Genomic DNA, 16,368 nt, shown 5'->3' with positions numbered 1-16,368 from the left:
TAAAAATTTTCCTAGTTCCATTTGCTAGAAGGGCTTTGAAGTAATAGCACCCAGTAGCAATGAGCACACATTGCACCCAGAGTTTGGCTTCTAAATCTCCTTTCCCACTGAGAGGAATCCAGTGCTCCTTGAAGAAATGGCTGACTCCAGGGCTGTTGGAGGAAAATCAAGATGAGCTTTGGAATATCTTTTCATGCCAGGATGTTAGGAAGTACTCAAAAGAAAAAAAAAAAATGATGGGGACATGTCAAAAGGACTAAGGAATCAGTTTGAAAGGACTCTCACTGGCCAAATCTGGGAAAAGTTAAGCAACACAGTAACTAATAATAATAATGGAATACAGCTCATTGAATAAAATAAGAATCCATGAGTGAGTTCATAGTGATAACAAATAAATGGATGCCACATGCGTAAGAAGGAAAAGCTTTCTTTATAGTAGAATGCCAATTAATGAAAGTGCAATGAATGATAGAAAATTATTTTGCAGTCATCATATTACAAGAAGTATCAATGGATGTTAAAACATGGAAGAAAAATTGAGGAACAGGATACTTACATAATTCAAAGATTGCACAAATTACTTATTAATAGCCATGGGAAATAGTAGCTTTAGAGTGGGGAGGCCTGATAGTGACATCTTGACCAAGTGATCAAAATTATATTCATCAGTTATGGAGCAAACTGACAGCATGTACTTCTTGGTGTTATACATTGAGAAAGACATCTGTGATATTCCCACTCACCAAAAAGGCATGATAATGTAATATTAAGGAAATAGGCAAGCACAAACTAAAAGATACTGTTAAAAAATGGCAGTTTTCTGAAACAGAAAGAAAAGCCCAGGAGCTGTTTCAGATTAAAGGAAACCAAAGAGATGTGAAAACTAAATGAATGTATGATCCTGGATTGGATCCTAGACTAGGAAAAGAAATGCAGAAAGAACATTATTGGGACAGTGTGTAAAATTTGAAGGTCTTTTGGTTAAATAATAATATTGTGACTGTATACAGTTCCTGAATTTTGACCATTGTACTGTCGTTAGGTAAGTGGTTATGTTACAGAGTGGGGGTCCCCAAAAATCCCCAGAGCCTGCGGGTTGGGGAATGGGGAGAAGGGAACAGCTTTTAAGATGCTTTTGCATAGCTGTGGCTAGTAGCTAGTGTCTTAGTTATCCAAGGCCCCAAGGAGATGGGAGGGGTTTTGACCGTGGAATGGTACGGAAAGAGCACACAGAGCCTACGCAAGGTTCTGTGAATGGTCAGAATTGGTTACCACACCCACTGCATCACGGGATGTAGTCAGGGATTTAAAAATAGGGTGGCAACCATTTTAGAGAGAGGAGAGGAGATCCACGTGGTTTACAGAGAAGAAACTCCATGCGGCTTTGAAAGGGCAAAGAGAGAACCACTCATGATCCAGTGCAACACGGCACACGTTTTTCTGGACTGTTACACGGAGGCTGATGACATCGTACCCCAGATCCTGAAGGAGACAGCTGACAGAAAAGGGATGGGGAACTTCTGGACATGTTTTTGGCTTCTAGCCTTATGGGGAGCAAGGGAAGTGCTGGGTCCCGTGGGAGAACAGGGCTCTGAGCTAAAGTGCTCACTGCCCTCCCCAGGTTGGAATATTATAAATAAAGACCTGTTTTCCTCAACACTAGTTGTTGGGTTTTACACCAAGGCGCCACGTGAAAGAACCCCCTTTCATGCTGTAACAGTTATCTTTGTTCTTAGGAAAAATACATTGAAATATTTAGGAGCAAAGAGACATGATGTCTGCAACTTAATCAGATTGTTTAGAAAAACAATGTGCATATATGAAAAGAATAAAATACAAAATAGCAAATTCTAGTAATTGGTGAAAATAGGTGGAGTATAGAAGAATTTATTGTGCTGTTCTTGCAACTTTTAATTTGAAGTTATTACAAAATAAAAAAATAATGCACATAGACACACCTGCATACACATACCATACACACATACACATACAGAGTTATCTTCACTTTAAATAAAGCCAACTCAAAATATAGAAATCTGAAAATTATACCCAAAGATAAACTGAGGAAGTTTCATTTTTATTCTTTCAAAAAATTGCTACAGAAATCTTTTAAATAGCATCCTTTATCCAAAAACTATAAATTCTATAAAAATTTAATAAATATAGAAACAGTTTTGCAAACCCTCATCTGTAAATTGAGACAAACCTGCATTTGTTTTTTCTTTGTCATGGTACAATAATAGTTGCTGTATGCATCTGGCTTGCTGTGGAAACCTCCTTGCATAAAGCTATGTATGAGTGCATGCTTAGTTTACATGCCTTTGAAGAAAATCATGGTGATGGTAACCTGCCCCAGAGTACAGATTAAGACCTTTGTAGAACTGAGGCCCTACTTCAGATTTTTCTCTTCCAGTTATCTGATAGCTTTTCAGGTCATATGAAGCCAGGTTTTAGGAAACATGATCCTTCCACTAACTAGCTCTGAACCTCTTGGATTTTCCCTTTTATCCCTTCTCTTCTCATTAAAATACAACTTTTAGAGGAATGAGAATAGTAACAAAGTTATGAGTTTATTATTTGGAGCCTTTCCAAAAATATACGGATTTACTAATCACACACACAAAGAAAGAGTAAGATCTTCAATTTTCCAAAAGTTAATTAGCCAAGAACTCATTTTGCCTCTTTTCTTTCCTTTTTTATTTTTTTAACCATTTTGCCACTTAGACAATTAGAGTAGAAAGTGGAAACAAGCAAAATTAGTCAAATATAGTTTCTTACAAACAGTTTGTTTTAATTTTGAAATTACAGATGTCCATTCTAGCAAAAGATTGGAAATAACCTAAATGTACTTCTGTAGGGACTGGTTAATACTGGTAGAATACAGTCGTCGTCGGTCGTCGTCGTCGTCGTCGGCAGCCGTCCGTCTCGAGAGACGATGGCATAGCTTCCCGAGAGTCTATGCACCGCCGAGAATGGCTGTGCAGTCCGATTCGGGAGTGACAATCCCTGCCGCACTTGGTACAGGTGAAGGCAGATGGCCGTGACATGACACAGTGCTCCATCAATCTCAACACATGGGAAGTTCAAGCAGACGACCGCCTAGCCTGGAGGCTCGCGGTCAGGCAAGGTACGTCACGCGCGGAGGCTGCGCGCAACGAGGAGGCGGTCCAGAAAAGATCGAGGCGGAAGCAGCGTCAACAGCAGCAACAACGGTAGAATACAGTATTCCCTCACTTATCACGGGTATTACATTCTAGACCCCCTCGCAATAGGTGAAAATCCATGAAGTAGGAACCTTACATTTATTTTAGTATTTATATATATTTTAAGGCTTTCTAAACCCTTCCCACACACTTATAAACCGTTCTTTATTAACCTTTTCCACACTTTTATAAACACTACTTATGTTCTTAAACATATTCCACACTCTTAAATCTACGTAACTTTAACAACATACGTATACAGTACTGCAAAATCCCGCGATATAGTGAAAAATCCACGATAAATAATTAAATATAATATTTTTTTTAATCCCACAGTATAGTGAGGCCATGATAAGTGAACCGCGATATAGAGAGGGACTACTGTACTATGCTTCCATAAACAAAGACTGGAAAGGTCTTTGTATATTGATACGGAAAGATCTCCAACATGTAATCTAAAGTTCAAAAAATACAATACAGATCAGTATATATTGAATGATACCTTTTGCATATAATAAAAGGAAGAAAGAATATGTATACTATATGTATATGTGTGTGTTTATGCCAACATATGTATACAATATCTCCAGAAAGACACATACATACATAAAATTGTTTGACTAAAGCGATGAGAATTTGGCATTGGGGCAAAGGTTCATTAAGTTCAGCATTAATAGATGGTGAAAAATTTGTAAATTGAATGCTTATAGAAAAAAATAGGAAATTGCACTTTTCACCACTGCTTCATTCTGATATAAATTACTGCCCTATAATGATAATTCAAAGACATAGCAACACCCCCAGACCTTTCACTGTAGTGATGAAACCCATTATGCATCTTATTTGATTCAGTCAGTCTAGTTCACTTACTAACTTGATCTCAGAAAACTGATCAACATTTTTTTTCTTATTTTATTATTGGTCACAGGAGTGCATTCTATGAATGACTACAACACTCGCAGGCTGCAGAACTATTAAAGACCTGAGGAGTATAAAGCCAATTTCAGTGGAGCTCTACCAAAACACCAATATAGTTTAATACCCCATGGGAAGTAGAAGGGTAACACTTATTTCAAATTAGTTCATGTACGACTCAGTGTTCTTATAATATGTGGAACACCAGTAGTGTCTCAGAAAATCCAGAAACCAAATAAGACCTAGGGAATGTTTAGGAATCCAAGAGAATCTAGAAGAGCCTCCTCCCTGGAATTGAAATGTTAATATATCATCAATTTCTTTTCAGCCAAGATCTTAAACAGGATATTAAATGACTTGTAATTTTTTTCCCTTAATGGTTATCTTTGTAGTTTAATGGCCTTCTTTTTAGTCCACCTGCATTTTATAAATGTTAAATAGAATCACTCCAAGCTGTCTGAATACTCCTTTTCTTCCTTCGTCTGCCAAAGTCAATCAGAAATAGGAACCTAAAACAAACTCTGGAACAGGTAACAGTCTGTTGCCATTTACCAACATCAAATTAAGCAAAGAGAAACTATTGTGGCTTATTTGCATGTTTCACCATTCTCATGTTTAACTCCTTCTTTACAAAAATTTATTATCATTCAAATAAAGAGTACTCATCCAGCCCATTCATATGGTATATTCGAGTTCTCTCTGCTGAGACTTATTTGTATAGTTCCACTGCATTTCTTTTAAGATTTTATTTGTTTATTTTTAGGAAGAGAGGAAAGAAGGGATAGAAACACATCAATGTGCGGTTGCCTCTCCAGCACCCCCAAATTGGGGACCTGGCCCACAACCTAGGCATGTGCCCTGACTGGGAATCGAACCAGCAACCCTTTGGTTTGCAGGCCAGTATGCAATCCCCTGAGCCACACCAGTCAGGGCTCCACTGCATTTTAATAGGGAAAAGTACACAGTTGTGACAATGGTTTTGGTAACAACTTAGATAGCATCAAGAAACATCAGCACTTTTTTTTCCAGCAGTTTAAGTAACAAAATAGTATTTTGTACATCCTTCTCTACATCGGCTCTTTCAGCACTTTTTTTCCAGCAGTTTAAGTAACAAAATAGTATTTTGTACATCCTTCTCTACATCTGCTCTTTCCCTCCTTTCTTATTTCTGCGCATCTAAGTGATTAATAAACTGAATAGTTTGTAAATGCATTCTGAAAGCCACAAGGACTGTCAGGGTTGATAATACACACATCACCCAGTGTTGTTATGAAACACCCGATTGGGTGCCCCATACCAGGGGGCGGTGGCATCATGAGAGGGTGATGCTGGGAGCTGTATGGAACTCTCTGTCTTAGTCCAGTTGCTGTTTTCCCAGGTCATGTAGTCAGTGGCTGGGCAGGTGTGCTCTTGAGACTGGATTATGCATTTAAAGAAGTAGTTTCTTTGCCTTAGAGAAAAAAGTATAGTCTCATCATCTTAAAAAGTAAAGTGTCTTTATCTTAAAAAGTTAAACAATTTTAATAACTATTTTATTCATTACACTATGACTTGTGCTGAAAGTCATGTCGTAAAGCATGTCTCTGCTGCCATGTCCCAAGTTTGGTAGTAACCAAAGTTGATTTATGACCCTTTACATTTTCCATAGCTTGGGTGTGATCACAAAAGAGTGATTGCTAAGGTTTTATTTCAGTTCAGATATAACTGAATGCAAGAAATTACTTACACCTTCATTCTGCCTGTCCCACCCTACACCACCATTTTGGGGAAAAGTTATAGGATCTACAGAATGGTCTGCTTGTGTTCCAAGTTAATTTTGAGAAATACTTTTTATGTCTGGTTTACAGTCTCTAGGAAAGCAGAACTATGATGGAAACACTGTGACATCCTAAGCTATAACAAATAAGCTGTTTCTGAAGATAAATGTAACTTCATGTCTATGAAGCTGTATGTTTACAGATGATTTAGTGTATCTTTGTTCATTTCCACACTAAGCTTACTCTTCCTGTGCATCCCTTCATCTCCAAGCTACTTTTTTGTAGCTCTGTTATATCAGTGTTTTGTGATGTTACAAAAAAGCAAAGAGTGTGAGGTCAAATTTTCCATTACATACCTCAACAAGAATGCTAGGGAACCTAGCCAAACTAAGTCTACAAAAAATAAAAATTACAGGAAAGATGATTCATTAATCAACCATTGCCCTAGCAAAAAAAAAAAAAAAAAAAGAATCAGTTGTATTTGGTTTTGGGGAGCGGGGAATTAGTGCAGACAGACCAGCTATGGGGTGAAATGGGGTATTTTCTGCTTACATGGCACAGATTTAATCTACTAGAGATTTTTTTTAACTGTAAAATCTAAGGGAAGAATAACTCACTTTGTGCCTTAATTTCTCTCAACTTTTTCTTCTTTCAAAATGAAAGTATATCATATACTGACTCCAACCACAAATTTATTTATTTATTTTTAATAATAGCAGCTGAAAGATAAAATGAAAGGCACAGGTTGCAGCTCATGAGCTATGAGAATATGAGCTATTCCTTCCTTTCCCTTTTCTATTACGTGGTCTTTGTCCTTCCTCTTCCTTGAACATCCCTCTCCTCTGTTTCCCTTTTTTTTTTGCCATAAATTCAGGATCTTGGATCCTCCTTAAAATGTTGTCAGCTCAATAAAAATGCTAGACTTTAGTTTTTTGAAGTTATTCTTAAATATTAAAGATGCTGAAAGGGGTAAAAATTCTGACACTGGTGGAAAAACAATAGTCACTGAAATTAGAAGAAGCCCCTAAGCTCCTAAACAAACAGAATTATCTGATCACAGAACTATTACCATAAATTTCGAACTCAGTGTGAAGCTTCATTTTGGGGGTATGCTAATGAAAAACCAGCCAGTAAGGAGTACAGTTGGCTCTCTTACCGGCAGTAACAGATACTGTGAACTAATGTTTTATTAGCCAGCCCCTAAGCACCATCATGCAATAAAATGTTCAAAACAGTGACCCAGAGTGCTACAGGATCTTTGCCCACCTTCTGACTCATCAAAGAAAGGTCATGTTAGGGTCCTGAAGCATTTTATTACTAAGTGTATTTTATTTTAATTCTTTGAGAATTGGTATGCATTGTGTGGTTTAGACACTATTAACCAGAATATGTAATTAGAACAATTCCAACCATGTTGAATAATATGGAATTTACTGAAAATTTTTGTTGCCTTTTATGGTGAACATGAGGGGGAAATAGAGAACAGATTTTTTTATTCTTATGTCAAAAAGCTGATCACCCAATTATCATTTCCTTCATACAAAAGCACAGCAATACAAGAAAGGAACTTTTTAAGTTTCCTAATAATTGAGTGTTTCTTGTGAGAATCTGGGACAGTTCAAGAAATGGGAGTAGCAAAGCCAGCGCTCCCAGACTTCGACAACTAGGGCAAATGTAAGAACTTCACATTCATTGTAAAAAACTGTAAAGTCCTGCCCTCTTTTTAGAACCCTTGACTGCATGAACAGAACCAGGGCCACAGGGCCTACTGTAGTCTGCGGGTCAGACGCGTCTGCTCAGCTCTCTTCACCTCCACCTGAGGGTCGATGACAGACCACCCAGCAGACTGTTTCTGGAATAGTACTGATGGAGGCAAACATCCTAAATCTCATGTAGGAAAGCTTTCTTTAGTTTCCTTTAGTTTATAGTTTACTCCATTCTGCCTTATCTGCAATGCCCCTCCATACACAAACATACTTGACAAGGAAAGAAGAAAAGATACATGTAGTAAGTTTTCTCCCCCTGTATAAGATTATATTTTGTCTGCCTTTGCTCTTTTCAGGTATATGAAAGTCTTGTGTCCTTGGTTTTTAAATTTCACTTTGTTCAGCCTTATAGCAGCTCAGCAACCTCTAATGATGCCTTTCATCCATGCTCACTTCTCTATTTTGACTACTCATGCAGGCCAGTCGATGTTTCTTCTGTCATATATTCTATGGGAGACAGGTTTCGCCCCATCCAAGCATACTCCCAGACCCCATTCCTTTCAACCATGTAACCTTCCATCCATCCATCCACCCATTTATTTGAGTCAAAAGGACTTTGAAACTTCGGAAATTGACATCCCTGAAACTAATTATGATATGTTGAATATGTAAGGAACTCTTTTCTGCTTTGAAAGATTTTAAAAGAGAATGTACTCTAAGACAGATCTGAGTTCAAATACTGTGTTACCTTGAGCAAGTTAACTGCCTCTTTCATTTAACGAATATTCATTGAGAATTTCTAAGTGCCAGGCACTGTGATAAGTGTGATGGATAGTTATTTACAAGATGGACATGGTCATTTACCTCATTGAGTTTATATCACAGTGGGAAACTAAAGAAAAACAAACTTCTAAATAAATTTTTCATTTGTAGTAAATATAATGAAGAAACACGGGGTGGAAGGAGTCTAACTGAGTCAGAGGAGCAGGGAAGACAATTTTTGTGAAAAAATATTTAAACTGAGGATCAAAGAATAGGTAGGAGTTAGCCAATCAAAGAGGGAGTGTACAAGTATTACCAGCTGAAGAGCAGCTTGTTCCAAAATCCAAAATCAGGGAGAAACTTTGGTACAAAAAAAAGGAATGAGAGAAGATGGACTAGACAAACCCAGTGAGTAAGAGGAAAGTAGAAAGGTACAGAAGCAGGGCCTTGTAGGTACTGACGAGAATTTTGGTCCTTCCCAATAGCAATGAGTAGCCATTGGAAGTTTCTTTGTGGGGGAAAAGCATGATCATATTTATATTTGACTCCCTCTGTTGTATCTCATCACAAAGTGGATTACAGAAGTGTAGGCTAATGTCATTTTCCCGATGAGAGATGATGGTGGCAGTCAATGGAGAAATGGATGGATTCAAGGCAGATTTAGGAGGTAGAGTTTACAGGTCTTTATTCCTGGATTGGTGACATTGCAGAAGAGGAGAGTATTACTAATGACTTCCAGTTTTCTGACATGAGGTACTTTTCCTGACATGAAACTTTTTGGAGGAGAGCTTAGCCTGGGGGTGGAGTGAGGTAGGGAATAGGAATAGATCCCAAGTTTAGTTTTAGAAATGTTTGATCTGAGTTCTTCCTTCAGCAGCACATATACCAAAATTGGAACGATACAGAAAAGATTAGCTTGGCCACTGCGCAAGGATGACATGCAAATTCGTGAAGCATTCCATGTTTTTACACTTCTCCAAGGAGGACATACAGAGGGCCCATAGGCACATGAAAGGATACTCAACATCACTAGCCATCAGAGAGATGCAAATTAAAACCACAATGAGATACCACTCACACCGGTCAGAATGACCATCATAAACATATCAACAAGCAACAAGTGCTGGCAAGGATGTGGAGAAAAGGGAACCCTGGTGCACTGTTGGTGGGAATGCAGACTGGTGCAGCCACTATGGAAAACAGTTTGGAATTTCCTCAAAAAACTAAAAATGGAACTGCCTTTTGATCCAGCGATTACACTGCTAGGATTATACCCAAAGAACCTTGAAACACTAATTCAAAAGAACCTATGCACCCCTATGTTCATAGCAGCACTATTTACAGTTTACAGTAGACAAGTGCTGGAAACAGCCTGAGTGCCCATCAATGGATGAGTGGATCAGAAAACTGTGGTATATTTACACAATGGAACACTACACAGCAGAAGAAAAGAAGGAACTCATACCTTTTGCTACAGCATGGATGGAACTGGAGAGTGTTATGCTTAGTGAAATAAGCCAGACAGCGAAAGACAAATATCATGTGACCTCGCCTAATACAAGACACTAATGAACAAAACAAACAAACGAGCAAAATAGAACCAGAGGCATGTAAAAAAGGAAAGACTGACAGTGACCAGAGGGGAGGGGGGAAGGGGCAAAGGGGGGAAAAGAAGGGGCAGAGTCTAGTCAAGGAACTAGTATAAATGACCCATGGACATGAACAACTAAATGGGGATTTATTGTGGAAGAGGGGGGCAGAGCAGGGGAGGGCAAAGGAAGGAAAATGGGACAACTGTAATAGAAAAACAATTTTAAAAATTTAAAAAGAGAAAGAAATATGTTTGATCTGAGATGCTTTTGATTCATCCAAGTGGAAATATCATGTAGGTAATTGTAAAATCAGGCTTGAAGCTCAAAAAAGATGTCTAGGATGGAGATATAAATTGGGTAACAGCTGATAGATGATATTTAAAGCCATACGTATGGACAAGATCACCTAGGAAGAGCACATGTTTCGAGAAGAGGGCCTAGGACACCTCTTTGAGCCTCAGTTGTCTCATCTATAACATGAAGTAGTGATCTGTCTGTGCAAGGAGGTTGAGAGGCGTGCATACATATGTACATAGCCCTGTGTCCAGCTCATGGCAGGCACCCAGTAGATGGTAATTGCTATTGTTATTGTCTGATAAAATCTCACAGCCTCATTCTCTGTAATGAGTTGGCACTAATTCACAGAGAGGAGAGTGGAGGAGAGTGAATGAATGCATGAAGAAATGAACATGAATCTATAGGGATATGCCTGTAAAAACTGAGAGGAAAGCATTAGCTTTTCTTGTGACATTGTGTTAAAAAATTTTTTTTCTAGTTTTTATTTTGTAGGCATCCCTCCTCTTGCAAATAAGTTCCTATTATTCTTCCCCTGAAAAATCAGGGGTCTTAATGTTTTCTAAAATGGGACTTTTGTACCCAAATGACCTGTGAGGCTACCACCAGGTTCATCATCTTAGTGGATTCTCATCATTGTAGCTACAGTCACTGATTAGTTTGTTAAGGAACATCTAAATGTTCTTTTGGGAACATTATTTTTAGGAAGACAAAGCCTTTACATTTCCAGACAGCAACCTCTTTGTCAGTGGGGGGAGACCACAGAGCTGTAACACATTGCACATGTCGACAAGGTCGTCTGGGCCTCTTGGCATTACTAACGATGATAACGCTCCCACTTGGTGGAGGCAGGCCCTCCCTGCAGCTGGTGCCCTTTCTGAGCAAGTATGAGGTCACTTGGTGGTGGGGAGGAAAGACAGAGCTCTGGAGGATGAGAGGAGAAGGAGAAGAAGCTGTCACATCTGCATTTTTGGTGGAAAAATACAAGCATATTTGCCACATGCTTGATTTATTTATTCATTCATTTATTTTTAAGACAAGGGAATGGAAAGGCACGCGGATGGTGAGGAATTGTAAAATGGTGACAGCTCAGTTTTCCCCCAAAACTGCAACAGCTATCAGTATATCAGCGTTCACAGTAACAACCTAATGAAATCTCCAGGGTACTGATAACCCTATGAACCTAATCTCTAGAATTTTTTTAACTGCTCAGATATTCCAACAACTTAGATCCCAGTAACTTCTTTAGAGTTGTATTATATAAAGCCTAATTCTAGACAGTGTACACTTCGTTCTGCCTCAAATGTGTATAAAAAAGAAATTTAGAAGTATTGTATTTTTGGCAATGTAGTTAAAGGCATCTGCTTGTTCTTCATCTGGTTCTCAATGTCATCACCAAAAAGAAATAAACAGTGTTTTTTTAGTTTACCAATGATAGTGTAACTGGTGAAGCATGGGTTTATTTCTAGAGTTTGTATACACAATGACTGTATGTTCCCATGGTCTGGGGTTATTGTTACAGTTGGTTGTTGTTGAGGGTTTTTTAAGGGAAGAAGTGAGTGAAAGAGGGGTCACTTTGACATCTCAGGGAAGGACCCTACCCTGGGCATAACCAGCCAGTCACAATCAACCATTTGGCCCTATCTGCCCAAGTAGTTATAGAAGTGATTCAACTCTGAAATGTAGAAAATATTAAGAATGCTCTCAAAATGTTTTTGAACTATTCAAAGGTATGGACAGGTCTCATTAGCCTTGGTGTCCCCAGTGCCTTAGCCAGGGCCTGACACAAAGTAAGTGCTCAGTGAGTAGTAAGCATGCAGGTGACCCTGTGTGCCCATCTCCCTTGCTGTTAGCAAGTACAAATGACCATGGATAATTGTATGGAGGAAAAACATAGTATTTCATACTAACTGCTGGAGAATGAGGCTGAATTACTTAAGTGTAATTGTTGACTCTCAACACTGCTGCTGACAAGTTTTCAAGATATAATGGAAAGAATACTGGGTTGGAGGTTTGAAACCTGACCCTCCAGAAAGCCACTAAAATTTCTTAACCTCAATTTCCTTGTAAGTAAAATGGGGATAATAATACTTTCTCTGCCTACCTCTCAGGGTTATTTTTAGGATTAAATCTTGTCAAGAAAGTGAAACTAGTAACTATAGGAGTTAGGGTGTTGTTATTGGCTTCTTTTGAGAATTTTATATCTTTAAGTATTTTTAGAAGAAAAAAGATCTTTAACTTATTGAAGAAAAGATTTTTCAAAAGCTTGTTTATTGGTGCTATTGTTAATTGTTGCTAATCTCTCTTTAAGCTTTATTTATTTTTTTAATGACAACTCTTGTCTCCCTTTCTGTAAAGCTTGTGTGATTTAACTCCAAATTTTATGTGCTTAAAAATAAAGTATCAGATTCTCCTTGAAAAATACCATTATTGTTATTAATAACATCTGAAACCAGCAAGGGTTATGAAGACACTGACTGCATATGATTAAGTGGTCACAATAAAACATAGGTATTACCACATGTGAATTCTTTCCCTACAGTTTTAGCCTCTACAACAGTCATTCAATTGTAGGTGTCTGTTGGGGAGTAGTAGAATTTTGTCCCAGAAAGAGCCCTGTATATAATGTTAAAAACAATGCCTCAGCCACTTTCTAACTATGGCTTTAATGAAATCATTTAACACCTCTTAGCTTCAGCTTCTTTATTTTGTAACCGATAGAGCACCTGGTGGCTCTGCATCAGGGCTTGACTGCTTTCCTCAGAGAGCGTTTGAGAAGAGGGGTAGGGCACTTGGGGTTGTCAAAATGACAGGGTGGAGGTATGCTGCTGGCATTTAATGGGCAGAAGTAAGTCTGCTCATTTTTCTACAGTGAGCAGAGCAGTCTCATGAAAGGAAGAATTCTTCCCCTGCAATATAAATGTGCCCTCCTAAGAAACATTGGGCCAGAGCTTTTAAGAGAGAAAGGAGACACAATTATTAATATAGGACTGTCTCAGGCAAACTGGGATATAGACCACTTAGCCATAGTTCAAGGCCACTTTTGCTTGCATTGTCTTCGTGCGTTCTTGCCCTGTCTTCCTCCCAAATTTTAAGATCCCAAGCAATGCTGAACAGACCCTATGTGGAAGGGGACAGACAAGTCTGGACCATATACCTTCCATGGTCTCTATTATACAAGGAAAACTAGCAGTAGGGTTAAAGTTAGCTCACCTATTCATCCCTCATTTTTGTTATGCTTTAGAAATGAGTCCTTCTCATTTCTTTTCCCTCAGCCTCAGAGCCTTGGGCTGCCAGGGCTCAAGTGTGGCAGCTGCCTGCAGCATTTGTTTGGGGTGGGTGGGGAAAGAGGCAGGAGAGGTGGAGCCAGTTCTTCCCTGCAGCTGCTTATACCCAAAGCAAGCTGCCCACACAGACTGCTCACTCCATGGCAGGGGCCACCCTGGAGCCATATTTGTGGGCACAAAGTTACTGTGACACATTTCACCATGGGGTGTGAGGGGAGAAACTGCACATGGCAATAAAGGTGCCAGATGATTCTTAACACTACGTACTTTTTTGGACTGCCATTTAGAGAGTGAAAACAAAACGGGAGTTTGGAATCCCACATTGTTGACACTTCAGCTGAGGGAAGTAGTCAAGTCTAGGTGCACTTTATGCTTCTCGGCTCCTGTACGTGGATAAAGACTGAGATTCCAGACTTTTCTGTCTAGCCCCAGGTTTTTCTCCTAATTAAGTTTACTTTTAGCTTCTTAAATTATATTTTACTCTTTAAAGAAAATCTGTTGTGCAGAATCATGTAAGGCTTGACATGATGGTATAGACTAATTGCTTAAATGTGGACTTAGAAAATTGCTGAAAAGTAATTTTATTTGTGACATTGAATGAAAGTTAGCACATACACAATAGTCTCTTTTCAAACCTAAAGTAATTACCTCTTCAAGGGAATAAAAGAGCATAGCAAAAACAAAGGCAAACCACAACAACAAACAAATAGGAATAAATTTGTCAGGCCAAAAACAAAGTTGATGTTTAAATTCAGCTGGGAAGAACTGTAGAAATTTGCCTGTGACATTGACAGATAGGTCTCTTTCCTCTTCCGTATTTGAAGTTAAGTCTTTGGGAATAGGTGGCTTCTCTACATTATGGAGAAGTGACAAATATAAGCCATGGTAGCAAATAGACCAATTCTTGTTTACTTTAACACTGCTTCACCTTTTTTGAGGGATATTCCTTTGACCAAAGATCAGAGGATAGGCCATTGCTCTTCTAACTTAACCATGAAACCTTAGGATTTTCTAGAACTTACCAAAGGTAGAAAGGTTAATTTGGAGAAAGCCTTTTTCTTTCTTTTTTTACTCACAATGTTGTAGGGGAGGTTAATAGATACTAGAGTTTCATGTTTTTAAAAGGTATTTTTCTTTTTATTTATTAATCTACTTATATCTCCCATTAAAGGAACATGCCATACAGAAGAATAAAATAATTAGTTGAGGGAATTCAGATAATTGAGTAAGAAACAGAAATAAATATCACCTAGTCCTTTTTGGTGATTAGAAATAAATCAAAAATTTAGCTGTAAGCTTCTTAGTAGCTTCAGTAAAAACGAACATCCTATTTTAATCACGAAGACTTATCCTGTGGAATAAACTTATTAAGGGCATCATCATGTGGCATTGTCCAGGGGAAAATTTTTTTTATTTGTTCATTTACCAACATCTCTTGAGGACCTTCTAATGTGCTTATATTAACAGCCAGCTTGGATAATAGCCAAGAAAGTCGGTCCTTTATTAGATCTGTATGAAATGCTCTGTATGGAAGTGTAAAATCTCTAAAATTTATTTTAACCATGTTTTAATGGTAAAATAGAATGTTGATCTGTTTATGGACAAATCTAGATTACATCAGACATTTTTGTGATTTTCATTTTTTAGAGAAGTCTATGTAAATTCCCCCCTAGGCCTTGTTAAATTACCATTTTTGACCTTAAAAGATGCCATGTCTCTGTGAGACATGCTCCTTGAGCCCAGGGGGAAATTGTGAAATTCTTTCACAATCAGAATTTGGTCCGAAGGCAGCTCTGGAATGCCCTATACTAAACTCATTTTCAAATGTTTTAGGCAGTAACATCCCTTCTTGCAAATAATGTTATGCCCCTCTCAATATAGGAAACACATATACAAGTGATATTTTATCAATGTAAATTTGTATTTTAATTGTTACATATCTACCTATTATTAAGAAGCTTCCTAAGACCAATGAAATGCTTTCCATAAGTCAAAAATTTAAATGCATGATAACTGTTCTGTTAGGCCCACCATCATTTTTTCCCCACATTCTGTTTTGTTGCAGTTTTTTAAAACTCATTTTGATACCCCAATATATGCTGTGCAATTAAATTCATCCAGAATCTTGAAAAAAGAGTAGTAATTTTATTGCAGAGTTAAATAACTAATAAAAACCAACTACTCACATTCCTAAAAACATATATATTATAAATGTATGATTTAATATATTATATATGATTGTGTATGTTTTATGTTAAATAATAATATGAAATATATTTAATAATTTATATAAATATAGATTATATAATCAATATAGAATATGTTAAGAACACTAAGCTTATCAATACACCATGAAATCATGAAGTAATCTGTAATTACATGGTGAGGCAAAACTAGGTTTACAATTGTGAGTACATGAAACAAAGTTTATTCTTGTATTATTATTAATTATTGTATTACAGTATTTTCCATATGAACAACTGTCAACCTATTTTTGTCCCACCCTGTATCATCATGACGTATGTATCTGTCATGTTATTTAGTCTGTCAGTGGGCATAATTTATGTTCTGAGAATTCAGCTCTCACAGAGCTGACCAGGACCCTATGATACACAATTGTAATGAACAGATGTGTTCAAGCTCTTCTTGACATGTAATTGAGCACGACACACGTTTGCTGTAGTAACGTATTCCATTGGATTTTACATGAACAGACATCCACTATCCAGAAATCAACCAGATTGATAAAGAGCAATACCCTTCCTAATGAATGACACATTTAAAAGAGATTGATTTATGTGTACCAAAGTTGCAGGGGGAGCTTTGGGTCTAAGGTCTGGGTGGTGGCTGTG

At 37.8% G+C, this 16,368-nt stretch overlaps 2 protein-coding genes and 1 non-coding gene across 4 annotated transcripts in view; 2 read left to right on the top strand and 1 right to left on the bottom strand.

The window, feature by feature from the left end:
• The window catches only part of CMSS1 (cms1 ribosomal small subunit homolog), a 389,163-nt gene that overhangs the window by 223,988 nt on the left and 148,807 nt on the right, over window positions 1–16,368 (top strand). The window lies entirely within an intron of this gene.
• FILIP1L (filamin A interacting protein 1 like) overlaps window positions 1–16,368 on the bottom strand; it is a 291,329-nt gene that overhangs the window by 213,913 nt on the left and 61,048 nt on the right. The gene's annotated exons all lie outside the window — the stretch shown is intronic.
• On the top strand, window positions 9,205–9,311 carry LOC150021399 (U6 spliceosomal RNA). Its single transcript, XR_016513423.1, has one exon. It is a non-coding gene; the product is annotated as a U6 spliceosomal RNA (small nuclear RNA).

Source organism: Furipterus horrens, unplaced genomic scaffold, assembly GCF_987537825.1.
Source record: "Furipterus horrens unplaced genomic scaffold, mFurHor1.1.pri manual_scaffold_1, whole genome shotgun sequence".
NCBI lineage: Eukaryota > Metazoa > Chordata > Mammalia > Chiroptera > Furipteridae > Furipterus > Furipterus horrens.
The sequence above is the reverse complement of the archived record's forward strand: the minus strand, read 5'-3'. Positions and strand labels throughout refer to the sequence as shown.